The sequence below is a fragment of the Schistocerca serialis genome, chromosome 6 (assembly GCF_023864345.2).
Source record: "Schistocerca serialis cubense isolate TAMUIC-IGC-003099 chromosome 6, iqSchSeri2.2, whole genome shotgun sequence".
NCBI classification, from domain to species: Eukaryota; Metazoa; Arthropoda; class Insecta; order Orthoptera; family Acrididae; genus Schistocerca; species Schistocerca serialis.
This window is the reverse complement of record NC_064643.1, coordinates 597,126,106-597,138,169: the sequence shown is the minus strand read 5'-3', so window position 1 is coordinate 597,138,169 and position 12,064 is coordinate 597,126,106. Positions and strand designations below refer to the sequence as shown.

General features: G+C 40.9%; 1 protein-coding gene across 4 annotated transcripts in view; it reads right to left on the bottom strand.

Moving 5' to 3' along the window:
- The window catches only part of LOC126484374 (myocyte-specific enhancer factor 2), an 890,132-nt gene that overhangs the window by 702,795 nt on the left and 175,273 nt on the right, over window positions 1-12,064 (bottom strand). The gene's annotated exons all lie outside the window — the stretch shown is intronic.

Sequence of the window (12,064 nt, the reverse complement as noted above, 5' to 3'; positions counted from 1 at the left end):
TGTGAAACGAACCCTGTCGTCTACGACCGTGTGCCACAAATAGCGCAGATTCGCCACGAGATGGCGAAATTGACAGGCGTCTATTGTGCTGAATGATGCCTAAGTGCTGTAGTGTCCGAGTGAGACAGACGAGAACCTAAGTCCTAGGGAAATCCTGTAGTCGCTGTTTGTGGCCAGGGAGACAAAGCAGCGTTAAATATGGCGAACCTAAGATAGGCCATAAACGGAAACATTTATGAAAACTATTTAATTCTGTAGTAATTCAGGGAATGAAGCCAAAGTAATGTTAATGTACATCCTTCATAAATTTGCACGGTAATCCCAATAAAACTTGAATATTGATCATGTCTATAATAGTTCAGGGTTGGGTTGGGTTGTTTGGGGGAAGAGACCAAATAGCGAAGTCATCGGTCTAATAGTTTAGGATTTGCTGTTAAAGTGAAATTAACGAGTTTTGGAACAAAGACCTGACTGCCAAAATCTGAACGCCTTGGTCGATTTTAACAATCGACATTTCATACAGAAGCGCATCTCTAAAATGACAAATGTTGTAGGTATCAACTCTGTAACTTTATTTATTTAAAAGATATAGTAAATTTAAATTATCAGTAATTTCAGTTAAGCAGCAGAGCATCATTTCCTCTACACAAAACACACTGAACAGCACGACACCTTATTGAATCATTGTTGTTGTTGTTGTGGTCTTCAGCCCTGAGACTGGTTTGATGCAGCTCTCCATGCTACTCTATCCTGTGCAAGCTTCTTCATCTCCCAGTACCTACCGCAGCCAACATCCTTCTGAATCTGCTTAGTGTATTCATCTCTTGCTCTCCCTCTACGATTTTTATTCTTCACGCTGCCCTCCAATACTAAATTGGTGATCCCTCGATGTCTCAGAACATGTCCTACCAACCGATTCCTTCTTCTAGTCAAGTTGTGCCACAAGCTCCTCTTCTCCCCAACCCTATTCAATACCTCCTCATTAGTTACGCGATCTACCCATCTAATCTTCAGCATTCTTCTGTAGCGCCACATTTCGAAAGCTTCTATTCTCTTCTTGTCTAAGCTATTTATCGTCCACGTTTCACTTCCATACATGGCTACACTCCATATAAATACTTTCAGAAACGACTTCCTGACACTTAAATCTACACTCGATGTTAACAAATTTTTCTTCTTCAGTAACGCTTTCCTTGCCATTGCCAGTCTACATTTTATATCCTCTCTACTTCGACCACCATCAGTTATTTTGCTCCCCAAATAGCAAAACTCCTTTACTACTTTAAGTGTCTCATTTCCTAATCTAATTCACTCAGCATCACCCGACTTAATTCGACTATATTCCAAGGTAATAGAATATTTGTTATAAAGTTTAGTGCATAATAGTTACTTTTGTTTTTTGTTTATGTATCAGAAAGCAGAACGGTATGGGGCGTGTGCAGTTGCAATGGTATGTAGGTCTAGATACGACTCTGACAGGTGAGACGTACGTAAGCATTCTGTCTGATCGCCTGCAACCATTCATGTCCCTTGCGCATTCCGACAGATTTGGGCAATTCAAGCACGACAATGCAACACCCCATACGTCCAGAAGTGCTATAGAGTGGCTCCAGGAACACTCTTCTGAATTTAAACACTTACGCTAGCCACCAAACTCACCGGACATGAACATTATTGAGCATATCAGGGATGCCTTGCGACGTGCTGTTAAGAAGAGATCTCCACCCTCTCGTACTCTTGCGGATTTATGGGCAGCCCTGTAAGTTTCATGGTGTCAGTTCCCTCCAGCATTCAGACATTAGTCGTGTCCATGCAGCGTCGTGTTGCGGCACTTCTGCATGCAACGGGGCCCTACACAATATTAGGCAGGTGTACCAGATTCTTTGTCTCTTCAGTGTACGTTGCATGTGTCTGACACTACGATGAAACACAGCTCTTTTTTGTTCCGTCTGCGGGAGCACAACACTTTACCTATCAGTTTAGTTCTAATTGAGAATGGAATTTTCGCTCTGCACCGGTATGAAAATTTCATTCTGGAAACATCCCCCAAGCCATGTCTCCGCAATATCCTTTCTTTCAGGAGTGTTAGTCTTGCAAGAGTCGCAAGAGATCTTCTGTGAAATTTTGAAGGTTGGAGACGAGGTACTGGCAGAATTGAAGCTGTGAGGACGGGTCGCGACTTGTGCTTGGATAGCCCAGTCGGTAGAGCACCTGCCCGCGAAAGATCCTGAGTTCGAGTCTCGGTCCGGCACACAGTTTTAATCTGCCAGGTAGTTTCATTAAACGAATGATCTGACATATATTGGAACTTCCAACGCCCAAATTGTACGCATTGAAAACTGGATTTCCATTGGGAGACGGTAGTTCAGATCTCTGTCCGATATCCCTAAATCGCTTACGGCCGACTTCATCCGTCTCTAATGCTCTCTGATATATCCGAGGATATCCGCAATAATAATTACTTTGTGGTTAAAAGATGAAGGATGGGGCAAATTATCATCTGTTCGGATACATATGACGGATAGCAATAATTATTATTGCCTTAAGTCACCATTATTATCTATTTGGAAATGAATAAAAACTATGTCAGCTAGGACGCACATGGGTAGAGGGGGTAGGTGCTGTAACGATTGTTATTTAACGTAATTAACAGAAGCACCCATAAAGAGATTTAAATCTAATTCAGAGTACTACATCGTTTGGAATCTTTGCTCCATGTTCTGACTCATGTTTGTCTTTCACATGCGAAATAATAATGTACGAAGTACGATGTAAAATCAGTGAATCTCTCAACATTTCTCTTAAATATATTTACAAGTACACACTACAAAGCTTACTTCACTGCCAAGGCAGCAGTTTAATATGACTGAATATTATGGTAATTAACGTACATTTGATAGTAAACTACATTAGAAATGACTGAAAATGTGCAATATATGGCCAGAACTGGAAACGATTTCATTTGACTTTTCAATACTGTGGAAATGTTCTGCCGAAAAATTCACAAAATCGCTTTCAGTAATTACGACAGAAGACTGTAACTTAGGAAACGTATCAAAGGTATGACATACGAGGGTTGCCCAGTAAATAATGCCCCATATTTTTTTTCTCCAGAAGTATTTATTCCACAACAATCAAATTTACATATGTGAAAGACTGATGTTTTGTCTACTTGCTTTATTTTTCCACATAATCTCCTTCAAGTTCGACGGCCTTTTTCCAGCGAGACACAAGAGCGTGTATTCCCTGCCGGTAAAAATCTTTACTCTGCCTACGGAGCCAGGTTGTCACTTCGTGAATCACTTCTTCGTCATCGGCAAAACGTCTTCCACGAATGAAATTCTTCATTGGCCCAAACAAGTGAAAGTCTGAAGGAGCCAAATCGGGGCTGTAGGGTGGATGGGGTAACACTATCCAACCCAGTTTCGCGATGTGTTCACAAGTCCTCAAACTTGTGTGAGGACGAGCGTTATCATGCTGAATCAAAACATCCTGTGGGTTAACATGACGCCCAAGGCGCCGGAAGCGCTGCTTAAGTTTGTCTAATGTTTTGACATAAGCCTCTGAATTAATGGTACTGCCTTTTGGCATCACATCAATGAGAATTACGCCCTCGCAATCCCAAAACACAGTCATCATGACTTTTCCGGCTGAAGGAACTCTTTTGAATTTTTTCTTCTGTGGAGAATAAGCATGACGCCATTCCATCGATTGTCTTTTTGTTTCGGGCTCAAAATGATGCACCCAAGTTTCATCACCTGTCACAATCCGTGACAAAAAGGCCTCCCCGTCAACGTGAAAGCGTCGCAACAAATCGAAAGAAATGTCTTTTCTTTGGGATTTGTGATCGACAGTAAGACACCGAGGAACCCATCTTGCACACACTTTTGAGTATCCAAGCTGATTGATAATCACATCCACACTTCCTTTGCTTACTGACAACTCCAGTGCCAATTGTCGAGTCGTAATGCGTCGATCCCGTCGAATGAGAACATCAGCCCGCTGCAACATGTCAGGCGTGACAGCCGTGGGAGGCTTTCCCGACCGCGGCAAATCTCGGAGCTCCGCAGCACCGCCCTCTGATGCTTTCACCCTCTGTGCCCAGCGACCAACAGTACTCCTATCGACTGCAGATGTTCCGTAGACGTTGCACAAGCGTTTATGAATATTGCCCACGGTTTCTTCCTCTGCTACGAGAAATTCAATCACTGCACGTTGTTTCTGACGGATGTCACTTGCAGACGCCATTTTAGAACATTCCTACACCACCGCTCTCTGTCGGAGGAAATTTAAACTTTACGTACACACGCGGGAAACTTCAAATAACTCGCACCTAAAGTGTCACATTTCTAATATTTTTTATTTCGGAGAAAAAAATATGGGGCATTATTTACTGGGCAACCCTCGTACTATTGTATAGTCACGTAAATTACGAGGTTCGACTTCAGCAGACGAAAATTCACCCGAAGTGCAACCTGCCGTCAGAGCGCCGGCGTACCGAACGTATTGAAGTGGTTTGCAAAACTAATATAGTCGCGGATGGGAAGAAAAAGATTTGCGGATACGTTGCGGACAGCATTTCTTTAACCTATCCAGATTTTTAATCATAGTAAGAGAGACTCTTGTTCACTGGTTAACATTTAATTTTTGAAGTAGAAGAGGCACACAAAATCAATGACGAAATACGCTCAACAATTTGGGGAAGAAATCAGAACGGATGGCGCACCAGCAACTGGGGTCCTCTGCAGTCATGTCAGACTTTTATCTTTTATTCCACACGATCAATGCACCTGTGAAACAGTATGATATAATATGCCATTATAATTTTTGTGCGGGGGTGTGGGGGGGGGGGGGGTGGGGGGGGGGGGGGGGTAAGAGTCTATAGCTACAGCGACATCACCAAATTCCAACTTGATAGCTTGTTTGATTACATGAACAACACATTTTTGCTGTGAAACCTCTATTTTCAAAAGAGTACTTCATCAGCTACATACCCGCAAATAATATTCTCCTTTGAAATGGAGAAGTTCATGATAAAAATCAGGAACCAAAAGATTTATAGTATAAACTGTTGGAATGAGAGTAACAATGACCATGACAAAACAATACAAAGTGAGCATAAAAATATTCAAAGTTTCGTACAAAAATGGTCAAGGAATAAAGGAGGTACCGGGCATGGCTTGTCAATAATAAAAATCCCAGCATTCTCATGGAAAAATTTGCGAAACCCACGAAAATTCAATCATATAGCAAACTTGAATCCCTTTTACATAAAAGGACTTTTCCAATTTTTTTATATTGAGTTCAGTACATTAAAACTACCGTATTACCGCAGAAATGCTTAAGAGCGCTGTGCTGTTAAGTATGATCATATTTTCAAATACATTTTAATGAAAGTGGTTTAAATACTCCCCAATTTGAACTTCTAAGATGTTTCTGGCTAAAAGTGAATGGCAACTTCTTTTACAAGAACAACACCACTACACAACCATAATACACTGAAGGGCCAAAGAAACAGGTACAACTGATTAATATCGTGTAGGGCCCCCGTGAGCACGCAGAAGTGCCGCAAAACGTCGTGGCATGGATTCGACTGATGTCTGTAGTAGTACTGGAGGGAACTGACACCATGAATTCCGCAGGGCTATCCATAAATCCGTAAGAATACGAAGACGTGAAGATCTCTTCTGAACAGCACGTTGCAATGCATCCCAGATATGCTCAATAATGTTCATGTCTGCGGAGTTTGATGGCCAGCGGAAGTGTTTAAGCTCATAAGAGTGTTCCTGGAGTCACTCTGTAGCAATTCTGGACTTGTAGGTTGTCGCATTGTACTGCTGGAATTGCCCAAGTCCATCGGGATGCACAATGGACATGAATGGATGCAGGTGATCAGACAGGATGCTTACGTACGTCTCACCTGTCAGAGTCGTATCTAGACGTATCAGGGGTCGCATACCATTCCAACTGCACACGCACCACACCGTTACAGAGCCTCCGCCAGCTTGAACAATCCACTGCTGATATGCAGGGTCCATTGATTCATGAGGTTGTCTTCATACCCGTAAACTTCCATCCGCCCGATACAATATGAGACGAGACTCGTCCGACCAGGCAAAATGCTTCCAGTCATCAATAGTCCAATGACGGTGTTGACGGGCCCAGGCGAAGCGTAGGGCTTTGTGTGGTGCAGCATCGAGGGTACACGAGTGGGCCTTCGACTCTGAAAGCCCATATTAATGATGTTTCATTGAATGGTTCGCACGCTGACACTTGTTGATGGCCCAGCATTGAAATCTACAGCAATTTGCGGAAGGGTAGCATTTCTGTCATGTTGAACGATTCTCTTCAGTCCCGTCGCTCGTGCGCCGAATATAACATCACGTTCAAATTCACTTAAATCTTGATAACCTGCCATTGTAGCAGCAGTAACCGATCTAACAACTGCGCCAGACACTTGTTGCCTTATATAGGATTTGCCGATCGCAGCACCGTATTTTGCCTGTTTACATATCTCTGTATTTGAATACGCATGCCTCTACCAGATTCTCTGGCGTTTCAGTGTATGTGGACTTCAGAATCGGCAGAATAGAGACATTCTACTGGGATGCAAGTACAGTGTCTGCGTCACACACTTTTTACTTTCAATAATGATTTATGTATCAAGAAGACCGTGAAAGACAAGCTCGGCAATAAATAATACTTTTACTGATTGACAACAGTGGGTAGGTTAAACATGAATACAGTTACTAATGGCCAATCAAACAATGATGCACTGATCTTAACAATGAAAGATAGTAAGAGGTAAATTGGGAATACAGATATGCTGGAAACGTACAGTGGCAAACCCACTAAGAACGGCAAACCCACCAAGAATACTCCTTCCACTAGTACGAAAACCATATTAAAAGTACCGCACCAACGACAAAAGAAACAGGTGCCAGCAGTGTCATTATGGAAAGCGGGATTGAAATCCACATTTCGCCACCCCTATTTAGGTTTCCTCAAATCGAGTAATGTGACTGTTGAGTTGATTACTTGGAAACGGACAAGGCCAATATCCTTAGCAATCCTTGCACTGTCCGAGCTTGCGCTCCATTTCTAATGTCTTTGTCGTCAACGCGTCAATAAACCTTAATCTCGGATTCTTTTTTCGAACTACGAACACGAACCGATTCATAGCAGAATTCTACGCTTCCAATAAAGCTACCGGTAAACAAGGCAGGGGAGAACTACCAACATACAATCGGCAACCGACACGAACCCACTCTAAGGTACGAAACGTTTTGGGCAGATACAGCTGTTTTGCTGTGGATATTTATGTTCCAGAAATAATTCTAGACCAACGGAAGACGAAATCCGACTTCCTGCTATTTGATACTCCTTGAGTCACCACAGCAGTACAATTTCGCATAATCCGTTCCAAAACGATAAGACGTACAATAATAGCAACCGACAATTCCGTATTTATGAGAGTCCTGATACATTCAGGATGTGAAGGCCCGGATGGACGACACAGTCTGTTCCAATTGTTTTTTCCACTGTTAATGTGCCACCAAAAAAATTTACATAGCGACAGTTCTCAACTTTTACTAATTTTTTTTAAATTTACTAATTTTTTAAAAGCTTCTTTTGATATAGCTAATCTGTTTACAAACGTGTCAACTGAAGAAACAGTAGGTATAGTTTCTAAAATTCAGTAAAACATAAAAAAATGCCAATTTCAAAAATAACATAAGTCACTGACACGTTGCAGCTAATATTGTCACACAATTACTTTATCTTTAATTGGAAAGTTTACCAACAGAAAGAAGGTCTTGTCACGCGCAGTAGCCTATCAAGTTTTCTGGCAGATATATTTCTCAGTTATATACAAAATATTTTTTTAAGGAAAACAATAGGTACAAAATAAAAATAGTAAATTACTGGAGTTGTGTTCATGATACATTGTTGCTATACCATGGCACAAAAGAAGAGATTGAAGAATTATTTACATTAGTCAGTTCTTTCCCCAAAAATATAAATTTCACAGTAGTACATGAGTACAACAAAAGCATTAATTTCCTGGATCTTCCAATAAAAATGTACAAATCCGCAAACACATATACACGGACATAATATTATGTAACTCATCATCCCACCACACAAATTTGCAACATTTAAGGCCGTACGACACAGAACACACTCACTCAGCTCAGAAGGGCACGATCAAATTGGACACACAAAAAGTATTACCATAAACAATGGCTACACAGCCATAACCATTAATAATTTAGACACATAAATAAGACAACAAATTGCCACACTAAGAAAGAAGTGAGAATATTTGCAAGCATGCCATACCTAGGCTCACTGTCACAAAACATTGTTAACCTAGCCGGCCGGAGTGGTCGTGCGGTTCTAGGCGCTACAGTCTGGAGCCGAGCGACCGCTACGGTCGCAGGTTCGAATCCTGCTTCGGGCATGGATGTGTGTGATGTCCTCAGGTTAGTTAGGTTTAATTAGTTCTAAGTTCTAGGCGACTGATGACCTCAGAAGTTAAGTCGCATAGTGCTCAGAGCCATTTGAACCATTTTTTTGTTAACCTACTCAAGAAAAGAATATAACATCTGCACAAATAACTAAAAATTCAACAACGGTGGAGTGTGGAAGGTATCATGCTCCAACTGTCCTGCCTACTATGTAGGGAAAATAGGCAGAAGTTTCAAAATCCTTTTCGAAGAAAACCAGAACGCTTTCATACACAACCACTTGGAAAAATCAGTGATTGCACGACATATGCTGGGAAACAAACACATTATCAACAGGATAGAAAACAATCTGGTAGTATCATACAATGAAGCCAATTGTAAGACTCTAAATATGTTGGAACGACTGGAAATACACTTCCATAAAATCAAGAAGTCTGAATAGACAGTTTGGTCCCTTAGGAATTCACACACATTTGAACATTTTCTGACGTTAAACTAACAGACAGATTTCGCCAGACAACGCTATTTTAGTAATTTTAAAGATTGATTTTAAATTTATATCCTTGCATACATCAATTTATTTAAAACTCAGGTCTCTGGTCATATCATGTCAAACGGCATCATGAAATGTTTTAAATTGTATAAACAAATGTGCGCTCTGAGTGAGTAACGTGTGATTACAGCATGGATAAAACAACGTCTGCTTTCATTAAAACTTTAAAAATGTTCTTCCACGATTTTTCGGGTAGTTTTTCACTGTTTCTCATAATATTTTCCGTAATTCTAAACCCTACACTTAACCTTGTCGTTAACAGAAATATACATTTCGCAACACCTCACTCAAGAGCGGAAGTAACTATTGTATTAAGACGATTTGCATCTGTCGATGGATCCATGGATCCGAAAAGCAGCGTGTGATTCAACAAAAGGCGAAAAAAAATATGACTGAAGGGGTTATAATTAATACTTTCTGTGTAATGACGTCTAATGAGAACTTGAGTAGTAGTCTATCGTGAGGTATTTCTTGTACCTAATCACCGTCCCGTTCGCCCAAAAAATAGGTGGGGAAACTGAAATTCAGAAGGTTGCACTGCCATTCGGAATGAAATCTTTTGGTTTCTACATCAATAAACGACGTAATACTGTCACCACACGGACAATGTATTGGTAAAAGCCACGAATCTGATGCATACGATGGCGATTATCGACACTGATCATGCATATCGTGAAAATACATCATGACGCAATACTGACGGTCTTAGGAATTTCGGAGCAAGCAAGATGGCCCACAATCTGAGAGATAGGGGATGTGTGCGGCAGTGCGGAATGTACGAAGTTCGGACTTTCATTTTCGATGTAAAGTTGTCAAATATTTCATAAGCAAGGTTAACATGGCAAAGAATAACTTCCGTGAATAAGAAACAACTTTAATAATTTTGTAGTTGATTGTGTTTAAAAACATAGGCACATTTTCTCTCAAATGGTCTCTACTGCCTTCCTGTAATCATTGCGCATACACCAATAAATAAACAGACTATGAGGCAGAAAATTTTTGTTTCTCTATTCTAAAAATAACAAAAACTGTTTAACTGGATATAAATCCTTAAGGAGAGACGTATCTTCAACAAATAAACGGTCAGAAAAAACGGTTTCACAGAACTGCCTATATTACTTCTAGTGAAATTCATTGGGTTGCTAATAGGGCACTTATGCAGTTTAGCAGGTACGGAAAAAATTTTTCATTCCAAATGTATCTGGCTTGGAGAGCTTTGTGGGTGAATATGTAAAGTTTGTTGGTGATTGTACTTTGTATTTTCATAAATAAAGTGATCTGTAGCGTAGCCCACTTGAGGTTAGGTTGGGAGTCTTTTTTTGGAATGCGGCCGCGGCAGCGGCCGCCTATGATTTGAAAATACTGATTAGTTAGTGTATTAAGCAATGTTGCGTCATCGGCAGCGCCGCGCTTATCGGGCAGAAGATATCGCCGACGGTCAAGGCAAAATGAAAATGGATGTTATATTCGAAATCAGCGCATCAGAATTCACTATATCGACAAAATATTGAAAAATAAAAAAATTTTAAAAAAATTTAAAACAATTTTTTGATGTAAATAATTGACTGGGGCGAAAATAAATATCGTATTCGTAATCAGCGTATCAAATTTGACTATAATCGATGAAATTTTGAAAAAAAATGAAATTTTTTTTCCGTACCTGCTAAACTGCATAAGTGCCGCTAATAGTTATCTACGGAAATGTCCCTTATGCGCGGTACCTGAAAATGAAATTTACAGCAAATACAGAAATATTTGAAACACCTACATTTCTAATGCTCACCATAGCTGTATTCTTCTTCCTCTTTCTTTTCTACTTCTTTCATGCATTTTGTCTTAACCTGCTTCCGCTGTGTGAATTCCTTGATGAAACTTTCAAATCACAAATGAGTATTTGCGGTGCAGCCGTCAGCTATTATTTGCAGGATGAAAATTGAACATGCACCAGAATCTAAACCAACGCTGTTACTAGTCTCACAACTCTCAGCATTTATGGATTTTTCTCGCGATAGGTGTAGATTACACGACGCGGTTGTCACAACTAGTTGTTCGCGGCGCAGTTGACGGCAAAACTTAAGATGCGCTTTATCGTTCCGGCGCACGATTCACTTTTACCGACGTGCGACGAAATCGTTCCGGTTCGAGAAACGGGGACTCTAGGACGTCACACGTACATCTGCAAATACATTTTATTCCTCACAATATACAGTTACATCGCGCGACAGTACGCCTATAGACCATTCATTTGTTTGAAATCCAGAGAGAACAGTAATAATCAAAGAGACTACACCAAACATAAAATATAGCTGTCGGTTAATATCTACAATTCTTCCAGTGGTGACATCACTGAACACCAAACGAGCATCATAAGCAGCAATATTGACAACAATAGAAGCAACAATTGATGTTTCAGGCATTTATTCCTGATCAGTTGCCGGTAGTCGTCGTTGGAGTTCCCTGTTTCCCTTACGTGTACAAGAGGCAGTCAAAATATTACGCAGTATTTCGAAATCCTTAATTTGAAATCCCTAATTCAAAATCCGCTAGATGTTTTACGACTTGCATTTTTTTCAGATGCACTGGTATTTTTCAAGTTCACATTCCCCTGTATCCTGAATCGTGGTTGTGTTCTTGCGAAGACATGAAACATGATTATTTTTCACTTTCTTTAACACAGTTTAATTTACTCTGCATGTATCACACACTAACAAACAATCACTAATTGAAAAGTGAATTAAACAAGTCAAACGAAAAATTCAGCCAGTATCACCGTCTACGAAGAATACCCAGCAAAAGCCTCAAGCCGTAGGCGTTTTGCCACAATCTTCTGAACGCTCTGTGAATAGCGTTATGACTATGTGTACGCAGCCCGCCCGGCTGGCCGTGCGGTCTAACGCACGGCTTTCCGGGCGGGAAGGAGCGCCGGTCTTCGGCACGAATCCGCCCGGCGGATTTGTGTCGAGGTCCGGTGAGCCGGCCAGTCTGTGGATGGCTTTTAGGCGGTTTTCCATCTGCCTCGGCAAATGCGGTGTGATTCCCC